Source organism: Dasypus novemcinctus, chromosome 8 (genome assembly GCF_030445035.2).
Source record: "Dasypus novemcinctus isolate mDasNov1 chromosome 8, mDasNov1.1.hap2, whole genome shotgun sequence".
NCBI lineage: Eukaryota > Metazoa > Chordata > Mammalia > Cingulata > Dasypodidae > Dasypus > Dasypus novemcinctus.
Genome location: NC_080680.1, coordinates 55,524,429 through 55,544,298, shown reverse-complemented (window position 1 = coordinate 55,544,298; position 19,870 = coordinate 55,524,429). Strand labels below are relative to the sequence as shown.

General features: G+C 39.0%; 1 long non-coding RNA gene and 1 other non-coding gene across 3 annotated transcripts in view; one reads left to right on the top strand and one right to left on the bottom strand.

Annotated features, from left to right (window-relative positions):
- Window positions 1–19,870, top strand: part of LOC139439405 (uncharacterized) — a 138,103-nt gene that overhangs the window by 10,445 nt on the left and 107,788 nt on the right. For both annotated transcript variants that reach the window (XR_011649317.1, XR_011649318.1), the window contains exon 2: window positions 1,851–2,002. This is a non-coding gene — a long non-coding RNA (uncharacterized lncRNA). The remainder of the gene's footprint in view (window positions 1–1,850; window positions 2,003–19,870) is intronic.
- On the bottom strand, window positions 1,848–2,010 carry LOC111765504 (U1 spliceosomal RNA). The gene has a single exon (XR_002797820.2). It is a non-coding gene; the product is annotated as a U1 spliceosomal RNA (small nuclear RNA).

The following is a 19,870-nucleotide window of genomic DNA, read 5'->3' as shown; positions in this document are numbered from 1 at the left end:
AATGGAATTTTTCCCCTGACTTCTTCCTCAGATTGCACATTACAAGTATATAGAAACACTACTGATTTTTGCCACTCTGCTGAAATCATTTATTAGTCTAGCAGCTTTATTGTAGATTTTTCAGGACTTTCTAGGTATACGATAATATCATTGGAAAGAGAGAACATTTTACTTTTTCCTTTCCATTTTAGACCCCTTTTATTTCTTTTTCCTGCCTTACTGCTCTGGCTAGTACCTCTAGCACTATATTGAACAACAGTGGTTACAGAGGGCATCCTTGTCTTATTCTTACTTGCAACAGGAAAACTTTCAGTCTTTCACCACTGAGTACAATGTTAGCTGTGGGTCTTTCCTATATGGCCTTTATCATGTTGTGAAAATTTCCTTCAATTCCTATATTTTTTAGTAATTTTTTTTCAAGAAATGATGCTGTATTCTTCATATGCCTTTTCTGGATCAATCGATAAGATCATATGTTTTTTCCTTTTCGATTTATTAATGTGGTATATTATACTGACTGATTTTCTTTTGTTGAACCATCTTTGCATGCCTTGTATAAAACCCACTTGATCATGATGAATAATTCTTTTAATATATTGTTTGATTTGATATGGTTATTAATTCCAAAAATAGATATTGGATTATATTTGTAATCTGATCTGTACCTGGGCCTGATTGAGTTATTATTAGGGCTTTAATAGGGCCAATTCATTAGGGCATTGAGACCCCACCCCTTGGTAGGTGGGGATTCACAGATAAAAGGCATGGCAAAGGACAGAGTTGGGGGTTCTTAATGTTTGAGTTTTGATGTTGGAGTTTGATGCTGAAGTCTTAAGCTGGAGCCCTGGGGAAAGAAACAAAACAATTCACCTGATAGTCTACAGCTGTTCTTTAGAGAAGATAGGAGCTGAGCCCAGAGGAACCAAGGAAGCCGGAACCCTCGCAGACATCGGCAGCCATCTTGCTCTAACATGTGAAAATAGACTTTGGTAAGGGAAGTAATTGATGCTTTATGGCCTGGTATCTGTAAACTCCTACCCCAAATAAATATCCTTTATAAAAACCAACCAATTTCTGGTATTTTGCATCAGCATCCCTTTGGCTGACTAATACAATTAACAAGTATTTTGTTGAGAATTTTTGCATGTGTATTCATTAAGGAAATTGTTCTGCAATTTTTTTTTTTTTTGGTTATATCTTTATCTGGCTTCAGTATTAGGATGATTTTGGCATCATAGAATTAGTTTGATAACATTCTTTCCTATTCAGGTTTTTGGAAGAGCTCAAGCGAGATTGGTATTCATCCAGGAAGCCATCTGGTTTTGGGCTTTTTATCTTTTGTAGGTTTTTGATGGTTTTCAATCTCTCTACTTGTGATTGGTTTGTTGAGGTCTTCTATTTCTTCTAGGGTCAGTGTAAGTGGTTTGTGTGTTTCTAGGAATTTGTCTATCTCATTTACATTTTCTAGTTTTTTTGGCATACAGTTGTTCATGGTATGCTCTTATAATCTCTCTTATTTTGGTGGGCACAGTGGTAATGGCCACCCCTCTCATTTTTTATTTTATTTTTTTGTGTCCTCCTCTTTTTTCTTTTTCAGTCTACCTAAGAGTTTGTTGATTTTGTTGATCTTCTCAAAGAACAAACTTTTGGTTTTGTTGATTCTCTCTATTGTTCTTTTGTTTTTGATTTCATTTATTTCTGCTCTGATCTTTACTATTTCTTTCCTTCAGCTTGGTTTGGGATTAGTTTGTTGTTCTTTTTCTAGTTCCTCCAGGTGTGCAGTTAGTTCTTCAATTTTTACTCTTTCTTCTTTTTAATTTTTAAAAATTTTCTTTTCTTTTTTTTAATAGGGGAGAGCATGAATACATTCCTCCACTACTACAAATTATACAGTCAAGTTTCCTGAATTTTGGGAAATCACAAGGGTATGCACATAAGAGTGCAATGGATAAACTTCACCCTGGGTAAACCACCTTTATGATCATGGTAACTCCCCTTCCAGGTAAGTATGTTTCTTCTTTTTTAATGTAAGTATTGAGGGCTATAAATTTCCCTCTTAGCACTGCCTTTGCAGTGTCCCATATTTTGATATGTGTGTTCTCATTTTCCTTCATCTGAAGATATTTGCTGAGTTCTCTTGAAATTTCTTCTTTGATGCACTGATTATTTAAGAGTGTGTTGTTTAATCTTCCTATATTTATGAATTTTCCTTTTTATTATCCACCTTCATTCTGTTATGATCAGAGAAACTGTTTTGTAAAATTTAAATCTTTTAAAATTTATCAAGATGTGTCTTGTGACCCAACATGTGATCTGTCTTGGAGAAGGATCCATGGGCATTGAAAAGAATGTATGTCCTGCTGTTTTGGGGGTGCAGTGCACTATAGATGTCTATTAGGTCTTGTTCATTTATCATGTTATTCAAGCTCTCTGTTTCTTTATTTATGCCCTGTCCAGATGTTCTATCCAATACTGAGAGTGGTTTACTGAGGTCTCCAACCATTAGTATAGAGACATCTATTTCTCCTTTCACTTTTGCCACTGTGTGTCTCATATATCTTGGGGCACTGAGGTTAGGTGCATAAATACTTAGTATAGTTATTTCTTCTTGGTGAAATGCCCCTTTTATTAAGACATAATGACCTTCTTCATCCCTTATAACAGTTTTGCCTTTAAAACTTTTGCCCAATATAAAATCCTACTCCAATTTTTTTTTGGTTACCATTTGAGTTGAATATCTTTATCCAGCCTTTCACTTATAACCTGCTTGTGCCTTACATCTGAGGTTAGTCCCTCGTAGACAACACATAGTTGGCTCATTTAAAAAAAATCAGTTCTATCAGTCTATGTCTTTTGATTGGAGAGTTCAAGCCATTAACATTCAATGTTATTACCATAAAGTTATTACTTATGTCATCCATTTTGACATTGGCTTTCTGTTGTCATATTGTACTATTGTCTTTTTACCCTTTAATTTACCCTTTCTAATAATTTTCATTTCTACACTCTTTTCCAAGTCTCTCACCCTTGTTTTTTCCTTTCAGGCTGCAGCACTCCCTTTAATATCTCTTATAATTCTGGTCTTTTGGTTACATATTCTATCTGTTTTTTGTTTGTCAGTGAAGATTGAACTTCCCTTCATTTTTGAAGGACAGCTTTGCTGGGTACAGAATTCTTGGCTGGCTGTTTTTCTCTTTCAGTACCTTAAATACATCATACCACTTTTTTCTCTCCTCCATGGTTTCTGATGAGAGGTCTACTCTTAACCTTATTGAAGTTCCCTTGCATGTGATGCTTTGCTTTTCTCTTGCTGCTTTCAGAATCTTCTCTTTTTCTCAGATATTTGTCATTCTGAATAGTAGGTGTCTTGGGGTAGGTCTGTTCAGATTTATTCTATTTGGTGTGTGTTGTCCTTCTTCAATATTGATATTTATGTTTTCATACTACGGAAGTTTCCAGTCATTATTTTCTCAAATATTCTTTCTACCCTTTTCCCATTTTCTTCCCCTTCTGGGACACCAATAATATGTATGTTTTTGCATTTCACATTTTCATTCAATTCCCTGAGACCCTGTTTCATTTTTTCCATTCTTTTCTCTTTTTGTTCTCCTGTGTTTTCCAGGTCAGATATTCTGTCTTTGAAATCACTATTTCTGTCTTTGAGAAATTCAGATAAGCTCTTATGTACCTCTAAGGTTATTTAATCTCATCCATCATGGCTTTCATTCCCAAAAGATCTGTTAATTTTCTTTGCAAACTTTTAAATTGTTCTTTATACTCACCCAGTATAATATCCTTTTATCTCTTTAGTCATATTTTAATATCCTTTATCTCTTTCGTCATATTTAGTCATATTTTAGTCATGTTTCCTTTCAATTCTTTAAATTTTCAAAATTGGTCAGGGACTCACAAATGGTGCAGATTTTCTCCCAGAATTAAAGAATAGAGAGGAGCAGTTGAAGTTTTTGTCCATGAAATTTCTAGACTGGCCAGCAGATGACACTATTGGCACACCTTTCCACTGGAGGTGTAGCTTTCACTTTTCCTTTGTTTTGGTCTGGCCAGAGCAGAGATTCAAAGCAGACTCTACTGGCCAAATTTACTGAAGAAAAGTCTCCTGACTCCCCCTCCCTTTTCATTTGTAGTGGCTGACTGGAAGGAAGAGTCTGCTCCCCTCTCAGCCAGCAGCAATAAGCCATAGATTTTACCTCCAGGTAATATGTCAGGTGTGGGGAAGAGGAATCTTTCCTGGAGGTTGGGAGGTTAGTAACTCAGAGTTTATTGTTTTGGGATATTTGTCTCCCTGTCCCTTAACCTCCAGGGAGTTGTGAAGCACTCTTCTGGTCTGCTGACCCTTAAAGCTGGTCCTTCAGGCAGCTTTTGGCTCTTTCTCCATGATTTATTGTGAGAGAACTGAGCCTTGTCTGCCTAATCCAATGCCATCTTCCCACAATACAGTGTCAGTGTATTTTTAATTTCATTTATTGTGCCTTTCATTCCTGCAAGATCTGCTACTTTTCTTTGTATGGTTTCAAGGTTTTCTTTGTGCTCACCCAGTGTCTTCTATATATCCTTAATCTCTGTAGCTATCTCATTGACTTTATTAAGGAGTTTTGTTTAATCATCTATGAGTAATTGTCTCAACTCCTTTATGTCATCTGGAGTCTTATCTTTTTCCTTGCTGGCCATATATTCCTCTTTCTTACTATGGATTGTAATTTTTTGTTGGTGTCTTGGCATCTGGCTTACTACATGTATTTACTCTGGGTGCAGCTTCTCTCTTTAGGTTAGGGCTTTTTACCCTTTCTCCCTTGCTGGTTCTGTAGTAGGATGTAGTTGGTACTGTAAGTTTTGGAGGCTGATACTGTCATGTTGCCCAAGGAATTGATGAAGCTTCTCTTACTTCTTCTCTGCCATGGGTATGGATGGACTTGCAGTTGTGTGTAGTAATCCAAGACATGCAGTACAAGACCATCTATATTTGCCTGGAAAGATTGATGAAGCTTTATACCCCTTCCTTCCCTGCCTAAGGTGGGGATGGAGCTGCAGGTATGTGCAAAAAACTAAACCATGTGGTCAAACCTGACAGCAGTTACCCAGGTAGACTGATGTAGCACCAGTGCCCCTCCTCTCCTGCACGCGGTGGAGATGGACCCTTTGAGTGTCTAATGTGTGGGCTGAAAGCACCTGTAGTTGCCCCAAGTGGCTGAGGGAATACTGTCCCTTCTGCCCTTGAAAGTTAGGATGGAACAATTGGCACCCAACAGATCAGAACACGTGCTCTGAAAACACCTGCAGTTGCCCAGAGAGGCTGAGGGAACACAGTTCCTCTCTTATCCTATTAGGGGGAAGGGAGGAGTCACAAGTGTCCATCTATTCAGTCTGTGTGGGCCAAAAGTGCCTGCGAGTTGTCCAGAGATGCTGAGGGAGCACATCTTCCCACCTATGCTATTTGGAGGTGGGGATGGAGCTACAGGTGTCCAAGTATCCAGTCTGTGTGGGTTGAAAGCACCTACAGCTATTCAGAGAGGCTGAAGAAACACCCATCTTCTCCTTTCCTATGGGGGAGGCCAGGGATGGAATTGAAGGCTCTCAACAAATCAGTCTGTGCAGGTCAAAAGCATCTGCAGTTGCCCAGAGAGGCTGAGGAAACACAGCTTCCCTACTATCCTATTGCATGTGGGGATTGAGCCTGGGTGTCTGACTTTTCAGTCTGTGCTGACTGAAAGAAAGTGCCTGCAGTTGCTTGGAGAGGCTGATGCAGGTACCCCAGCTTCCTTCCTGCCAGAGGTGGGGCTGGGGCTTAGGTTAGAGCTACAATCTGATCTGGGTGAAAAGAAGCCAGTCCCTACCTTCATTGTGATTCTCAGTCAGCCCCAGTTTCCCTCATGCTGGGGGCAGAGTTAAAATGGCAGCTACTTGCCTCTTTCTGACTTGGACAGGTTCAAACTTTAGCTGTTCTAAGGATTATACTTTAGCCAGCTGAATTTACTATTCAATAGCTAAAGTCAGTGTCCAACTGTCTCTTCCTCCCCATTTCTGGGAAATGGAGCTTCCGACTCCAGCCAAGGAATAGCTCTCAAGGCAACTTGCACTACTAGCAGAGGATGGGCACTGGCCTCTGTGGTATGGAGTGCTCTACTCATGATTCCTCACTGCAGATAGGCAGTCTCCTCCTTCCATTCTTTCAAGAATGTTGCAGGATGCTCTTCTGGTTTCCTGAGGCCCTCAAATAATAGATGCTTTAGATAGCTCTAGGTGATTACCAACTGTCCTGTAGGACCAGCTGACTCCTGTAGCTCCTTACTCTGCCACCATCTTGCCTACCTGAGAAGCATTTATTTTTGTATCATCTTGCTACAGAGTGAAATTTAGTGTCTTTTTATTATGAATGGGTGATTGCAGGATGTATTAATTTCCAAATTTGAATTTTCATGAGCTCTTGTCTTGGAATTAATTTTTGTTCATTTATGTTTCTCAAATATTGTGGGCCCTCTCAATTTCTAATTTGAGATTTATTTCTTAAATTGGGAGGTCTCTTAATTAATTTTCATTACTGCTTTCTTTTTGGGGAGAATACCTGTTGCTTATAGATTGGATCTCATCTTCACCCATCTGATTCCTGGAAGTTCTTTTTCATCTTATCCCATTCAATTTCACTTTAGTTTTCCTGGTCTCAGGTTGTAATTTCCTGCTTTCAACCCTGATTTTGCTTATAACTCTACTCTATTTTGTTGACCTCTCTCATTACCTTGGTCTCTTCTTATATATCACAATTATTATTTTTTACTCTTATTTTGAATCTTAAGCAAGTATTTTCTACCTTTCACAAAAATCAGCATATTCTGGGGAATGAGTTTGCTACATTTTTTAGAAGCCCATTTTGATCATTAAATAGAAGACATTCTCTCATAATAGGTTAGACAGTTTTTGAGGATTTACATCAATTTCCTCACACTTGGCGTGGCTGCTGTCTGAATTCCTCTTCCATACCTAGAGCTGAACTTGGGCTGTTATGTGATAAGCCTAACAGCTCCTGAGTAGTCTGCTTTCAGCAAATGCTGGAGCTTGCTTCTAGGTGTGCCATTTACGTTCTCCAGACCATAGAAGAAGCACCCGCTTTTCTGCCCCCTGAGGATTCCAGTAACTTATTTAAGTGATCACTGGTGTCTAAGTCTTTTAATTGTCTTAGAAAAACAATTCTTCCTGGGGAAGGGTTTCCTTTGTTATCTGGTCTGTAAAATGATAATCAAGCCCAAGGCAGTTCCCAGAGCCAGAGTTCTAAGTGGAATGCTTTGCCAGGGTCTTAATGCCCAAAGAGAAATGTTCAAATAAAAATGATGGAGAAGGCTTCAGAAAAGAAATAATTCATTAATCTGAACCATGAGTTCTCAAGATTATATACATCTATCAAAATTATACATGTTTATTGCATTCACTTGTTTCTCACCACTTATTGCTTAGAAAATTGGCTCAATTTAATTGAAACTTTGCAGTATTTCCTGCTGCTTCTTTTTCCATTATCTTCCAGAATTCCCAGAATCATATACTTTTCCATTTATAGAAAAGATATAGCCCTCAAAATCATTCTCCTTGGGTTAATCCATCCTTTTTCACTTTATACAGAGTAAAGAAAGGAAATTCTATCTAAAGTGTATTCCTTCATGAGGTTGTATAGTGATAGCATCAATCAGCCCTAGTTTCTGTATAACTCAGTTATTTTATGCACCTGTATTTCTTGATAAACTCTTATAGTTTCCCAGGAATCTCAAATTTCCTATTTTCTTAGAAGTCTTGGGAGTTATTTGTTGGCTGTTGTTTTTGTTCTTAAGAAAAGATCCTCTCTATTTAAAATTTAAAATATCGTATTTGTACATTGATGGTTTGAAAATATGTTTGCAAGTGATATAATACTCCTTCACAAGTCCTATCACTTATTTTTCCTCCTTTTAAAAATGGATTGGCCTTAGTGTTTTGTTTCTAATAAATAAAATGTAAAAATGACTGTGTGTGATTTCCTAGACAAGGATAAAAAAGGTCATTACTTTCTGCCTTGCTCCTAAGACTCATTTGGAATACAACCTCTATTTCTGTGAGGAAGCTCAGGCTATATAGAGGGGCTATTTGGGCGGGGGCAGGTCACAGCCCACAGCCAGCAATTAACAAACATGTATGTGAGAAAGTCTTCAAGATGACTTCTGCTCTGGTAAGCTCTTATTGCAACCGCATAAAATATCTGACAGAAAACTACATTGCTGAGCCCAGTCCACACCGAAAACTGTGAGAGATAATTTAATAACAATAATAACAACAATTGATTGCTGTTGTTCTACATGACTAAGTCTGGGGTAGTTTATTAAAAGGTAGGGACAACTGGATCAGTATGATGTTTGACTTTTTAAAAAATTCAGTCAGCATGTATCTGATTCCACTTAGCACATATTTAAAATATTAATGTTCTAATTTTCTTTTTTATCTTTCCTGATGATTGGAATAGTATATCTATTTTTATTACATACTGAAAATACAAGCAAATATGACAGAAATTAGGGAGAGGCAGAAAAGATAGAGATTAACTTCCTTACACCCAAATGCACCTGACTTCAGGTACATCCTAAACTTGCAAAGATCTAAATGGGATCCCCACATCACTGAAGAAGGGATCATCAGAAATTCTGTCATAGAATTCCCTTCCTCCCTGGTGGTTCTATGTACTGACACAGATTGTAGACAATTAGTATATAATTTAATCTCCTGCTCAGCCAAAATAGCTAAGTGTGGAATATGCTAACTTCTCAAGTCCACATGAATCCCCATTAGAAGTAAAATGGAGACTCATGTTCAATAAATCACATCACATTTTTGTTGCAATTTTTTTCCCTGAAATCAAATGCTTTCTAATTTGAGCAAATTTCTAGGTCGTTTTATATTGGCTCTGACTAAGATCTGGAAACAAAGTGAGTGCTAACTAATTTCTATTTTTTAAAAAGATTTATTTCTCCCTTTCCCTCCCCCATTGTCTGCTCTCTGTGTCTGTTCACTGTGTGTTCTTCTGTGGCTGCTTGCATTCTCATTAGGTGGCTCTGGGAACCAATCCTGGGACCTTCCAGAGTGGGAGGCAATTACTCTCTTGTGCCACCTCAACTTCCTGTTCTGTTATGTCTTCTTATTTTCTCTCCTCTGTGTCTCTTGTTGAGTCATCTTGTTTTGCCTACTCTCCCTGTTGGCTAGCACTCCTGCGTGGGATGGCACTCCTGTGTGGGCCAGCACTCCGCATGGGCCAGCTCGCTGTGTGGGCCAGCTTGCCCTCACCATGACGCCCTGGGCATCAAATCTTGGACCTCCTATGTGATAGACAGGAGCCCAGTTGTTTGAGCCACATCTGTTCCCCCTAACTAAGTTCTAAAGCAAATTCTTGAAGCAGGTGCATGCAGTATTCTTTATGAAGCAACAGTAACAACAACAAAAATACCTTAACTGTTGATATATAGTGAAAAGTATTTAGAAATCTGTTGTAATTCAAACTCTGATCATCAATGTAGAAATGGTAAAGAAAAAAACTTTTTAAAATTTATATTTTACAAACAGAAAACACAAAGCTTTAGGATATTGGAATTGTAATGATAATGAAATTTGACTTTGTGTTTTTCAATGGATTATGGAGAGATATTGAGCAAATCAGTTAACTTTCAGAGAAATCACAAAACTAAGAAACCATTGTGTAATTGGCTGACTATGCAAAGCCAGATTAGCCATTCTACCAGAAATAAAATGCCTGGTTCTAGGAAGAGAATGGAAGAGATCAAATTTTAAAGTTTTATTCTCCTCCAATTTCATTCTAATTCCTTTTTTACTATTAGACTTCTATAGTTTTAGTCAGCTCCTGGCATTTGACAAATACTCTGACCTCAGATAATCTGGAATGAGATAATAAGTGGTCCTAGGAGATGTTGCATTCCTTGAAGGAGGACTTCTTTTTCTGATTTTTGATTATGTTCTGGCAGGCTCCATATTTTTGTCTCTTCTGGAATGTCTGAACCAATATGCCAGCAATTTGCTTTGAGAGCCTTCATTGCATGCCAGAGGCAGATGACTCAAGAGGACACTTCCTTATTGGTGCCTTTGGGTGTGGATGTTTCTACTAATTGCATTATCTATTTGTTGTCAGATAAAATGAATTACTTTTATGAAATGGAGAGCCATTTAAACAAGATCACTGAGCCACAAGACCAATGTGCCACACTGAAGGCACATTATTACCAAAGGGAGGGTATAAACTTGATCCTTGGGCTCTCAGGACAGTCACTTCCCCTGGCCTGATTCAACTGGTAGAAGATTATGGTAGTCTAGCCTTTGTTCTTTATAAAAAGAGAGAGGGTATGACAGGAGGGAAAAGCAGTAGCCTTCAACAAATGCAGGCACTATGTTTTTTTTTTTTAAGATTTATTTATTTATTCAATTCCCCCCTCTCCCCTGGTTGTCTGTTCTCTGTGTCTATTTGCTGCGTCTTGTTTCTTTGTCCGCTTCTGTTGTTGTCAGCGGCATGGGAAGTGTGGGCGGCGCCATTCCTGGGCAGGCTGCACTTTCTTTCACGCTGGGCGGCTCTCCCTACAGGGCGCACTCCTTGCGCGTGGGGCTCCCCTACGCGGGGGACACCCCTGCGTGGCACGGCACTCCTTGCGCGCATCAGCGCTGCGCATGGGCCAGCTCCACACGGGTCAAGGAGGCCCGGGGTTTGAACCGCGGACCTCCCATGTGGTAGACGGATGCCCTAACCACTGGGCCAAGTCCGTTTCCCACTGTGTTAGTTTGGGTAATACAGATACAGTTTGGGATTAAGGGTGTAGCACGGTTGAGTTGTGAAGGCATCAGTGTGGTGAGTGCTGCAATGGGGTTCTGACTAGGTGCTATTTTAACAGGCAAACACCCAGTCAGAAATAAAACCCATCAAAGTAGTTTCTACAAAAGCTACTCCACAGCTGGATTTGTTCACTTCCAACAATAATTCTTAACTCTCTTTGATACCGATAGTGACAAAAATGTTTTATAGTTTTGAATACATTGTAAGACATAATTTTAAAAGGGGGAAGTAGAAAGACTCAGGGAAATGTAATTTTTATTAAAGGCTTTTTTTTTTTTTTGTCCAGAAGGAGGTGATGTTTGAGATGATTCAACCTCTGGTTACTCATCACCAAAATAAGAGCTGTGATTTGGCAGGTGCTTACTATGTTCTGGGCACTGTTTTGAAAAGGGAAACATTTAATCCTGACAACAAACATGAAGCAGATACTATTATTAAATCTATTTTACAAACGGAGAAACTGAGGACCCAAAAATTGACATTGCTTGCCTGAGTTCACACAACTAAATAAATGACAGAGCTAAGATTCTAAACCCGGCAGGCTGGTCTCAGAAGCCCTTTTCTTAATCTTTTGGCCATGTGCTGGATGGCTCTTGAAGGAAGAGTTCTTTTTCTGATTTTTGGTTTGTTCTGTCATGCTCCATGTTTCTGTCTCTTCTGGAATGTCTGAATTGCTTTGTTAGCAGCTTGCTTTGAGAGCCTTCTTTGTAAACCCAGGAGGAGGTCCTTTGTTTTCTCACTTTGCAACTGTTCTAATTATAGTCTTTATTTAAAGAGCGTTTATCAGTGATAGCTGTGGGAGGATGAGATGGCTAAGTTCAAGTGTCAGCTTGGCTAGGTTGTAGTGTCAAGTTGTTTGGCCAGTAAGGCACTCCCTGATTCTTTTTTTTTTTTTTAAAGATTTATTTATTTTATTTATTTCTCTCCCCTTCTCCCCGCCACCCCAGTTGTCTGTTCCCTGTGTCTATTTGCTGTATGTTCTTCTTTGTCTGCTTCTGTTGTTGTCAGCGGCATGAGAATCTGTGTTTCTTTTTGTTGCATCATCTTGTTGTGTCAGCTCTCCGTGTGCAGCACCGTTCCTGGGCAGGTTGCACTTTCTTTTGTGCTGGGCGGCTCTCTTCACGGGGCACACTCCTTGTGCGTGGGGCTCCCCTACGTGGGGGACACCCCTGTGTGGCACGGCACTCCTTGCGCACATGAGCACTGCACATGGGCCAGCTCCACACGGGTCAAGGAGGCCCGGGGTTTGTGGACGGACGCCCTAACCACTGGGCCAAGTCTGCTTTCCCCTGATTCTTACTGTGAGGATATTTCATGGATTTAAATTATTTCTTTGTTGATTGCATCTATGGCATCTACAATCAGCAAAGGAGGTTGCCTTTGCAATGAAAGAAGTCTCATCCAATCAGATGAAGGCCTTAAAATGAGAACTGATGATTTCAGCAGTCAGAAAGAATTTCTGTTTCTTCTTCAGTCAGCCAGCTTCTCCTAGGAAATACATCAAAAAGTTTCATCACCCTTGCAATAACAATTGTGTAGGAAGGAAATAAAACACTAACAGTGAGTATTTAGTTTACATGGCTATGTATTTTTAAATTGCCAAGAAAAATAAACAACTGAAAAAAACACAAAAACCTTCATTGGAGTTCCCAAACTGCTGCCTGACCTATGGAATTTGTATTTGTTCATCCCCCCACACACATGAACAAATTCCTGTAACAAATCTCTTAATATTTACATCCGTTGGTTCTGTTTCTCTGGGAAATGTTGACTAATGAGGAGGGTTTTCTTTCTTTTACTATGTTCTGGTAAATAATAAATGCTTGCTAAATTTGTTAATAATAATATCTGTGGGGCTGCCACTCTCTGGCCTTCTGCCTCTTTCAAATTCTGTGTGTGTGTTTCAACTGTCAGATAAAGACTTTTTTCCCAGCAGAGTTGATTCCCATATTCTCTAGTGATAGGAGGGCACTGGAAGCTTATTTTTGGTAGGAAAAGCATATTCCTATTGGGAACCTAAGCTAAAAATAAAACCTAGCCATTTTACAGGATCATGAGTCTTGCCATGTGATATCACTATAACACAAAGGTTTGTTCTAAAACTTGCCTGCTCCAAAATGAAAGCAGGACCTTTGCCTGGAAGACCCCAAAGGAGACCCTTGTAAGTGCCCATTGGGTCATTCTCTTAGCTCCATCTTCTCTCTCTTTTGCTCTGATTTCCATTAGTACATGTTGTTTACCTATAATGTTATATGGAAAAGTTTTAGCCATCAGAAAATGCCAACATTCAGGTCTTGGTGCTACCTTAAGATGCTCCCCTTATTTTCTCTTTTCATGATGCCAGAAGGGGTCTGGGTTCTGTTCAGAGGCACAAGGAAGGCCTTCCTTCTTCCCAGCTGCCACTCACCATCTCCTGTGACTGGCTTGTTTTCAGAGATTCAACATTCTTTATTGAAGAGCTTCAAAAGCTTATGAATTACAACACTTAATAATCATTGTGGGAGCTTGGGAAGATGGCTGAAGAGGGAACGATGCCAGAGTCATTCTTTTTTCTAGACTTTTTCTCTTCTTTCACTCCTCAGTTACAAAACACAAACTTCAGGCATATGAATGGAGGTAAAGAGATGTTATAAGTTGTTCTAAGAAGAGGTATAATTAACACCATCAGTATCTAGCCAAAATGTGTGGTTATATCATTCACATTTTTTAAAAAAGATTTATTTTTTATTTATTTCTTTCCCCCCTCCTCCACCAGTTGTCTGCTCTCTGTTTCCATTCACTGTGTGTTCTTCTGTGACCACGTCTATTCTTATCACAGGGAATCTGTGTCTCTTTTTGTTGAGTCATCTTTTTAAAGATTTATTTTATTTATTTCTCTCCCCTTCTCTCCCTCCCCCAGTTGTTTTGCTCTCTGTGTGCATTCTCTGTGTGTTCCCCTGTGACGGCTTCTATCTTATCAGTGGCACAGGGAATCTGTGTTTCTTTTTGTTGCATCATCTTGTTGTGTCAGCTCTCTATGTGTGCTGTGCCATTCTTGGACAGGCTGCACTTTCTTTCGCGCTGGGCGGCTCTCCTTATGGGACGCACTCCTTGTGCGTGGGGCTCCCCTACGTGGGGGACACCCCTGCATTGCACGGCACTCCTTGCACGCATCAGCACTGTGTGTAGGCCAGCTGCACACGGGTCAAGGAGGCCCGGGGTTTAAACCACGAACCTCCCATGTGGTAGGCGGACGCGTGGATGCCCTATCCACTGGGCCAAGTCTGCTTCCCCATTCACATTTTTGAAGCAACATTAATTTAGGACATAGTTTTAATCACTTCACTTCATACTCAATACCATATGGCCTATATCTTGAGACAGCAAAGGACCCAAGGCTAGAGAGGAATAGGGAAAGTAAGGGAGATGTGGTCTTTTTTGAAGGCCTTCTATAGTAGATGATGTTGGAGATGCTTCTTGAAAAAATGGTTGGAATTTAGCTCTAATAGAACTAATAAATGAAAATGTGGAAATACTCTGGTGGTTTGGAGCTATGTATTTTATAGAAACTTGTTCTTAAATTATTCCTGTGGGTATGAAATTTATAAGTAAGGACTTTTGATGAAATCACTTCAGTTAAGGTGTAGTTCAACTCAATCAGGAAGGATCTTAATTCTATTTCTGGAGTTCCTTTATAAAAGCATGAAATTTAGACAGAGAGAAAGCCAAGGGAATCAAGAAGCTGAAGGGCAATGGATCCTGGAAGAGAAGGGAGAGGCCGCTGTGTGCATTGCCATGTGATAGAGGAGCCCAGGAACAAGGATTGCCAGAAATCAGTGCCAGAAAGACAGTTTCAGGAAGTAAGCATTGCGGTGATGATGCCTTGATTTGGACTTCTAGTCTCAAACCCAGGAGTCATTAAATTCCTATTGTTTAAGCCAACCCATTCAATGGCAACCAGGAAACTAAACCATAGACTTTTCCTTCCTTTGCCCCTATTTTCTTTTCTTTTTTTTTCTTGTTCCTTTTTCTCCCCATCTGTTTCTATATTTTTTTACTACTAAAGTAAGAGCATAACACTCATGCTGGGAAATAATAGTATAAAGTTGGACTATCCCAAGTCATGAATACATTTTGCCCATTTTTCAGAAACCAAACACCATGTAATATCTTCATCACATTTCCAAGTGGTTTTAATAATTTATACAAACTTACTATAAACCCGGTGATATTAATCTCATAATTCAGAAATAAATCTTACTGTGGTGTTGTTGATACTTTTGCCCAATGCTTTACATTGAAATATTTCAAGCCAATGGAAAAGTTGTAAAAGGAGTACAAAAAAAGCCTATATATCATTCCATTTATAGATTTGCTATTTGTTAACTTTTTGTCACATTTGTCTTTTCCTTCATCTCTCTCTCCCTCCACTCTCTTTCTGTGTCTATAGATCAGTATTTTCAGTAAAAATTATATGTGTATATATACAGATTGGTAGATTGGGACTTGTGTATCATATACATTTTATAATGGGGCATACATATATCTACATATGTTTTTTTACTGATCTATTTGAAAATAATTTGCAGACATCATGACACTTCACTCCTGTATCCTTTAGCATATACCTTCTAAGAAAAAGGGCATTTTCCTACATACCATTATCACTCTAAAACAAGTTTACATCATTACAATAAAATATAATAGAAGTTCCTATTAAATCTCCCCAATTATCTTAATAATGCCCTTGTCTTGGATTCAAGATCCATTTGAGGATAATACATTGCTTTTAGTAGTCACATCTCATTTTCTTCATTAATCCAGAACTGTCACTTCCCTTTTCATCTTTAATGATGTTGACAGTTTTGAGGAGTCCAGGCCAGCTATTTTTAAAAAATGTGCCATATCCTTTAAATTGTGATTTGATTCACAATTTGATAAGAATAGTACATAGATGGAGGTTTTAATTTTTAAGTTGAATTTTACACAACTTTTGTTCCTCTGGTCTTGAAACCAGAGATATAATAAATAGCGCCAAATCATTCCTTATAGAGTTATTCATCCAGGTATACAGAAAAAAATTTGAGACATGTGTTTTCTACTAACTTACAATTTAGGTCAACCAAATATTTAAAGTCTCAAAGTCAGAGGGAGTATGGTAACAAGAGATGAATGCATTTTGGGAATATTCAGTTTAGGCTTAATACTGATTTTGCTGCTTCTTACTAATTGTTTTATCTTGGACAACCTGCTTTGGTTCAGTTTTCTTATCTTTATAAAAAATAGAATGATCCCTATCTTCTTACCCAATGAGGTTGTCATAATGGTCAAGTGAGATAAATATGTGAAAGTGCTTCAGGAACTGTGAAACACTCTACATTTTAAATGTGACTATGCCTTTGTCCATATGATGGGTAACATCCCTAGAAAGGACCCTGATTTCCTGGTGGTTGACAAAGACTGAAAGCAGGAGGATTGCATCCAGTAACCATGTGGAATCTGAGCCTCCTCTTGACATAGAGGTGCAACGGACACAACCAATCCAAGGACCTCAGAGAAAAGGTGGCATTGGAGTGGGAAAAGTGGACATGGTGGCTGATGGGTATGGGGAATGGCAGGAAGAGATGAGATGTGGAGGTGCCTTTGGGACTTGGAGTTGCCCTGGATGGTGCTTCAGGGGCAATCACCGGACATTGTAAATCCTCCCAGGGCTCACTGGATGGAATGGGGGAGAGTGTGGGCCATGATGTGGACCAATGACCATGAGGTGCAGAGATACCCAGAGATGTACTTACCAAATGCAATGGATGTGTCATGATGATGGGAGTGAGTGTTGCTGGGGGGGGGGGGGGTGTGGTGGGGGTGGTGGGGTTGAATGGGACCTCATATTTTTTTAATGTAATATTTTTACAAAATCAATAAAAAAAAAAATAAAGACAATCTTGCTGGGTAAAAAAAAAAAAAAAAAAGACTACATTTGGTGACCAGATGATTTTACAAACATTTTTTCCTGTTTATTTCTGGCTACCCTATGTATCTCATAGATTGTCCACTCCACCCATCTGTCTTATAGCTATCATTCTTTGAAGTACCATCACAAGTTCTCTTTCATCAGCTAGTAGTATCTTATCTTCAGAGTGACATACAATTTCAACTGTTTTCTTGCTAATATACAATACTGGTAGCTTCTCATAGTAAAACTTTGATATGTATTTATGCTAACAAATCACGTCCTGTAGTAGTTAGGTATTATTTATAAATTCCAAAAATAGATATTGGATTATGTTTGTAAACTGGTCTGTCAGAGATTTCACTTTTACTTGAATAAATTATGATTAGAGCTTTGATTGGGCCACATAAGTAGAACAATGAGTCCCTGCCCCCTTGGTGCACAGAGATAACTACATGGCCCAGGACTTAGTTGAAGGGTTAATGCTGGAACCTAGGGAAGTAAACACACAGGAGAAGCAGATACATAAGGAAGGCGAGAAGATCCCATTAGACATGGCAGAGGCCCCGGGAAGAGAAATGAGCTGCTAGCCTGACAGTGTACAGCTGGCGTTGTTGAGGGAGTAGAGAAGCTGTGTCTGGAGAGAAGCCCCAGGAGAGAGATGAGATTTATCCTAGCCTGCGGCTGAGATTGGAAGAAGTTGGGACCATAGAGCCTTAAAAGAGAGAGGAAGCCTGAGCCCTCGCAGTCGTTGGCAGCCTCCTTGTTCCAACACATGGCAACAGACTTTGGTGAGGGAAGTAACTTATGCTCTATGACTTTGTGACTGTAAGCTTCTACCCCAAATAAATACCCTTCATAAATGCCGAAGAGTTCTAGTATTTTGCATCAGCACCCCTTTGATAGATTAATATACCTTCCCATTAGGGGCAAATATGGGAAGGGGCAAACCAGAGAACCTTATTCTAACATCGATGGAATTATTATTAGCAAATGAAAAGTAAGGGAATTTGTCAAGATATCCTGACTCAAGTCATGCTCTGTTTCCCATGAGTAGAAACAGAGCATGAGAAAGTCAACTTGCTGGCACCTTTACTTTTCTGGCACTTAATGTTAAATACCACTTTTATTTTCACTTAAAATGCAGTTTTTAGAAATTGCTGATTATCACGGTGTTCCCTAGTAAAACAGAGATGGAAGTTATGTCAGCACTTCTTGGACTAAAAGTAGAATAAGAAGACACACACATTCACTAAGTACTCTGTTGGATTAGACTATATAGCTACCAAATGTCTTTAGAGGTTGGCATTCCAAGTGAACAGGCAAAAGCAGTATTAATTGAAATAAAGTTTAGCCAAATAGGAGTGAAGAGTTACATAATTATGAGATCAACTGCTTCAGCAGTATGCCAACAGAAACATTTTCTTCCTAGAGTAAATTCCCCAGTGTTCATTCTAACTTTAATGACTCGAGTAATGTTTTTATGTTTCTCACATAATTGAAGAACATTATGAAAATCATCACATTATTGCTTATTCAAAACTGTCAATTATATTGCTTCTCTTAGGCTGTTTCTATGCAAATCTCTTCTTTTTACAAGTCAGCTAGGCTCTTGGTTCCTTTTTGTTTTCACTGCTATTAAAAAAAGTGTGCACTGTACATAATGTACATAGAAAGAGAAAGTGGAAGATGTAAAAGTATTATAAGTATCTTTGAAATGTGTAAAGATATTTTACAAACTGAAATTGAGTAATCAATAGACTATGGAAAAATCAGAAAAAAATACTTTCTGTCATCTTTAACTCAGAATAAAGTTTAGACCCTTACTTATTGACTACCATATAGAGCCCAAACTCTTTCTGTCATCTACAATCCTTCACATTTTGGCCCAATTTACTTCTTTCCCATTCGTATCCACTGACACATCTTCTGGCATCTTTCACTGCATTTTTTATTCCAGTCCAAATGAAATATTTGCTATTACTTACACTTTTCCCTATCTCTGCCATTTACAAAGCTTCTTTATTCCTCTCTCAACATGGTACTGTCATTGTCCCCATTACAGGGAACACAAAGCAGTGGATACAGTGGTTATTTTCCAGTTATCGGTCCATCTCCAACCCTCTGGGGAGGTAACATTTTCTCAACTACTCCATGTGTTGTCTAAAGGTAATTTGTTGGTGAGTGCCTCTCCAGGAATTGCCCTCTGCCCAAGGAAGTTCCATGTCCAAGATTGAACCCTTTTCAGACATCATCCCACATCAATAACTAGCTAAAGTAGGGGTACAGACTTGGCTCCCTTACCTCAATTCAGCACAGTTTTGAATGGCCATCCCAGCTCCAGTGCTCCCCAAGGGGTTGGGTGAGGCCTCTGTTGCAACTGCTTTGTAGTTCAACTTTTCCCTCTATCCATTCCTTCTTCCCTGTTGCAGGCATTGTTCCTGAGAGAACTCCCTAATAAAGCACATATATGAAAATCTGTTTCAGAGTCTGTTTCTCAGGGATCTTAATATAAGACACTTGGTACAAGCATCACTTTTTTGCTGGCTGGCAATGAAAAACATACCACCCATGCTGTATAAGAGTAATTGTTCAATTTTTATCAGTGCTGTAAAGGGGTGGGATACAAGTGGACAGGAATGCAATGGCAAGTGGAATACCTTGACTTTGAGTTTGGGGTAAATAGCATTTTTAAGGACTATACAGCTAGATGACTATTGCTAAAGGCAATCTGTACATTGGAAAAAGTTAAAGAATGTCTAAGCATGATTAATCACTAATTGAAGGTGAAGTGTGAAAGCCAGAGGACCTCCTGGGCAGCACAAATAACCTTTCATCTTCTTCAATCTAGTTATTAAAAAGCTGATTATCAGACTCAGGACTTGATTAAAAGGGAAGTAGAGCTCTAAGAGTTGAATTCCCAACTCTGGTAAGGCTGCTATGTCAAGGTGAGGTCCCTCACCAGGTATAAATGAGACCTTGAGACTTGGGATGGGGACTTGGGGTTCATGTGTTCATAATCCTGAGTATCTTCTTCTCCTGAATCCTATGGATCTGCAGAAGTGGCCTTCCTCCCTGTT